At 47.3% G+C, this 4,635-nt stretch overlaps 1 pseudogene across 1 annotated transcript; it reads left to right on the top strand.

Moving 5' to 3' along the window:
* Window positions 1–769: 769 nt before the first annotated feature.
* LOC309977498 (dnaJ homolog subfamily C member 14-like) lies at window positions 770–3,040 on the top strand (annotated as a pseudogene). Its single transcript has one exon. The product of its transcript is annotated as a dnaJ homolog subfamily C member 14-like (transcript).
* The last annotated feature ends 1,595 nt before the right edge of the window (window positions 3,041–4,635 follow it).

Genomic DNA, 4,635 nt, shown 5'->3' with positions numbered 1-4,635 from the left:
ATGGTTAGTTTGTAGCAGATCTAAGAGCACATGCCTGTGACTAGCAGACCAGAGCTGTTACAGGTTTCTCCCATCGGTACATTCCTAACAAGGCTTCTAACACATCGAAGCTTTATCGCAATTGCTTATCATTTAATCTAAATAGTGAAGATCTTTGTACTTTCAAATGCAAATATTTTCACACTTTGTTTCTTCACCTCCTGTGGCTGTAGATTTCAGAATATTAGATTTGCTTTAGGACAAATATTTTGGTTTTCAGGCAAATACTTTAATGACACATCTCCATGTATCACCTGCTAGGTCAGGGTAAGGATGTAGTAAGGGAGATATGAGAAAGGCTGTGATAGGTTGTGAGCAGTGTCCATTTTCCCTTTGACGGGAGAATTGAGGATCAGTGTCTCATTTATTATACGGCAAATACCATGAGATTTTAAAAATATCTTGGAGTTAAGTACAATATAATCATCACTCTATTTCTGGAGCCAAGATGAGAGAATGGATTATAAATTGCAGCCGGAGGTATTTGCATTGAATACATGGATCTTGGCACTGAAACAGTCATGAGATGCAATAATATATTCAGTTCATCAACTGGCTATACAGTTTCTATAGCATCTCCTTGTTTATTTAAATAATAAGTCTGTGTCTGAGACCAACAGCTTCTCAGTTCAATCAACTCAGTGAAAGAGAAAAAAAAAAAGAGACTAGTTTGCTTGATAATTCCCATCACCTCTCCTCACCCAGTAGACATTGGTATATTTCAGTCAAAATGAATGAGAATCGAAACTCCTGGTGTGGAGTGAACTGGAGGCGGAGCCGGGGGTGGGGGCTGCTCTCTAGCTCCCCCTGGCTCTCCACCCACCTGCTCGAGGGGGAGGAGTTACCTCCGCTCTTCGGCCTCAGAACTTACCATGATGGCTGTGACTTAAAATCCTCAGGAAGCCCTGGGGTCACGGCCCGGAAGCACCCCGGAGAAGGAGGGTTGTGTGGAGCCCACCACAGTGGGGGTGCTCGCTCAGGACTTTAGGACCCTCTGTGGACCCTGAAATACTTGCATTCTCAGGACTCAGGGACTCGGCTGGGCCGGCTCACAATGGTACCCGCCGCCTCACAGCGCACTCTAGTCCTAAGTACGCACAGCCCCCAAATCCAGCCCACTGGTCAGATCCAAGCCACGGCCCTCCGAGGGGTCCACTCCGTCCCTAGGGATGGAGAGGACCTGCTCAGAGTGAGGCATCTTCAGAAGAGTCAGGAGTGGGCCAGGGACTCTCAAGAGAGAATGAGGCTGGGTACCAGGAGGATGGGAACCCTGCTTTTCTTTCCATTCCATCTGCTTGTAACTTCCAGGGAATCCCTGAAGGGCCTTGTTCTGAGGGAGGAGACAGCTCTTCTAGCAACTTTTGCCACCATTGTACCTCTCCGGCTTTGGGGGAAGATGAAGAGTTGCAAGAGGAATGTGATGAGGAGGAACCTCTTAAGTTTCCCAGAGGTTTTTCATGTGTGCCCAGTGGAAGGAAACCTGCGCTCCGGAGACAACGGCACCGCATTCCAGCCAGGGAGGGTACTTGGGAGGGTGGACGCAGAGATCCCAGATCCCCTGGTCGACATCGGCTGGGCCGGAACCGGAGTCGGGCAGATAAGCGCAGAGGACTGGGAGTGTGGGTGCGTCAGCTTGGACAGGCAGGCTTCTGGTGGCTGATCGAACTGCTGGTATTAGTGGGGAGTACGTGGAAACTTGTGGCCGTCTCATCTATGCACGCAGGCAGCTGAAAGGCAGTGATCTGGACCTTTTTTGGGTCTGGGTGGGAGTCTGGGCAGGGCGGCTGGGGGTCGGGGCCCAGGTGATGTCCCAATTTCCGAGCCAAGGGTTTTGCTATGGGGCAGTGCTGTTCACCCGTTTTCTTAGGCTACTGGGTGCTTTGCTGCTCCCAGCTCTGGCCCTTTTTGGGGGCTGTCTACAGTTGGGCTGGCGGTTTCTGGTGGGACTGAGTGATCAGTTAGGCTGGAGGGGTAAAGCCACCTGGCTCTTCTCTTGGCTGGCTTCTCCCACCTGGCAGCGGTGCCTGATTCTGCTGAGAGACAGCAGGCCATGGCAACAGCTGGTAAGAATAGTTCAGTGGGGTTGGCTGGAGTTGCCTTGGGTCAAGCAGAGGACCAATAGGCAGGGGAATGCACCTGTAGCTAGTGGTCGCTACTGCCAGCCTGAAGAGGAAGTGGCTCGACTGTGGACCATGGCTGGGCTTCCTGAGGATGAGCTAAAGCCTTTCCATGTGCTGGGGGTTGAAGCCACAGCCGCGGATGTTGAACTGAAGAAGGCCTATAGGCAGCCGGCAGTGATGGTTCATCCTGACAAAAATAATCATCCCCGGGCTGAAGAGGCCCTCAAGGTTCTGCGGGCGCCTGGGACATTGTCAGCAACCCTGAAAGACGGAAGGAATATGAGATGAAGCAAATGGCAGAGAATGAGCTGGGCCGGTCAGTGAATGAGTTTCTGTCCAAGCTGCAGGATGACCTCAAAGAAGCAATGAATACTATGGTGTGCAGCCGATGCCAGGGAAAGCATAGGAGGTTTGCAACGGACCAGGAACCTGAGAGTTCCAGGTACTGCGCTGGGTGTAACAGGCTGCATCGTGCTGAGGAAGGAGACTTTGGGGCAGAGTCGAGCATGTTGGGCCTCAAGATCACCTACTTTGCGCTGATGGATAGAAAGGTGTATGACATCACAGAGTGGGCTGGATGCCAGCATGTGGGAATCTCCCCAGATACCCGCCGGGTCCCCTATCACATCTCATTTGGTTCACGGATGCCAGGCACCAGTGGGTGGCAGAGAGCTACCCCAGGTGCCCGTCCTGCTGACCTTCAGGATTTCTTGAGCCAGATCTTTCAAGTACCCCCAGGCCAGACGTCCAAAGGGAACTTCTTTGCAGCTCCTCAGCTGGGCCCTGGGACCACTGCAGCCTCCAAGCCCAACAGCACAGTACCCAAGGGAGAAGCCAAACCGAAGCGGCGGAAGAAAGTGAGGACGCCCTTCCAGCGTTGACACCTCCTCTCTTTCCGCAAATCAATGTCAGGGAGTCAAAAGGGCTGTGTACAGCACAGGATGGAGTTTGATTTATTTTTAAATATTTAAAAAAGGGAAAATTTTAAGCTCAAATTGTTTACTCAGTACTTATAGGAAGCCCTGGAACCACTGTCCCTCCTCCACCAGCACCCAGGAACTGAGTCTTGTCTTCTGACAATACCAAAGAAATAGGGGGTGAATAGAACGAAGAACCTAAGGGCCTGGACCTGGGCTGGACCATATCTCCCATAGCAGTGTGGGAACTGGGTATTTCCCTGGCGTCTGTGTGCCTTTGTCTTGTCTTTTGCTTCTACAGCACATGACACTTTCCCCCCACTTTGTAAACGTGTCTGTATTATTTCTTGACCCATTTCAGGAGGGAGCCCCCTCCTTTGCCCCAATATACTAGTAAAAATACAGAACAAGAAAGCATGTAACCCTAATTATAGGAGATACATAGAGTTCAGAGAGTGGGAACTCTCACCTTGTGGGTAATCACCCAGCTTCGTGCTTGTTGCTGCAGGGATGGCCAAAACTGATAATTTTTAAAAAACAGATTCACGCCCTCTGCCCTTGGGTGAGGGGGAAGGATAGAGGGGCTCCCGGCAGCCCCTTTATGATCCAAGGGTTTGTATTTTTTAAGTTTGTTCGCATTAGTATGTACATATCTACTTAAACCCAGGGGATTATCTTTCTATAAATACATAACTGGCAAAAAAAAAAAATTCCTGGTTTGAGTGTTAGTTAACTTACACTCTATGTCTTGGGAATCTATATATCTTAGAGGTTCACTAAAGAACTGTGTATTTGAACCAGTGGATTTTATAAAGCACGGTGAATACTCAAAGTATTAGTATATTTCCCTCATATTCTCAGTCTAACAATACAAAGATAAGTCAAACATACCTCAATCATATGTTATTGAAAAAACTGTCTTATATATCCACTTAACAAAAAGTTATTGAATGCGGATCATGTGTCAAATACTGTGTAATGTACTGTATTAAGTGACAGGTATAGTTACAAATTGTACTTTTATCAAAAGAGAGAGAAAAGAAAGAGCATGGAAGCATTATTCAGCTATTCAATTATTATAAAATATGTAAACAAATATTTGTCGTGAATTGGTTTTCCTCTGTCCTGCTTCAAGATAGGAAAAGAAATTGAGAGAAACTCTAAAAGAAGTTACTCCCAGGGTTCATGTTCTAGGTTCATAGGTAGGTTTATTTCACTCCTGATTATTAATTGGCATAAGGTGAATTAAGCTTCTTTTAGATACCAGGAATAAACTTCTCATCAGAAAAATTTATCAAGCCATAGAATTGTTGTTTGTGGAGAACATTCGAAGTCCCATTTCTGGAGTCCTTTAAAGAGAAAAATGAACAAGGTGCTGGTGCCTTATTGTAAATAACTTAGGCTCCGACTTTGTCCAGCTTTTTGTTCTGTAAAGAGCCTAGTGCATTTTGGGGGCTTAATAAATTTTGAATTATAAGTAACATTCTTACACAGCCTCTGGGGATGGACTCTTAGTCCTAATAAGATTTTCCAACTCTAATTTTCATGATTTGCTGCTG

The sequence above is a fragment of the Leucopleurus acutus genome, assembly GCF_964270905.1.
Source record: "Leucopleurus acutus genome assembly, chromosome: 21".
In the NCBI taxonomy this organism is placed as follows: domain Eukaryota; kingdom Metazoa; phylum Chordata; class Mammalia; order Artiodactyla; family Delphinidae; genus Leucopleurus; species Leucopleurus acutus.
The sequence above is the reverse complement of the archived record's forward strand: the minus strand, read 5'-3'. Positions and strand labels throughout refer to the sequence as shown.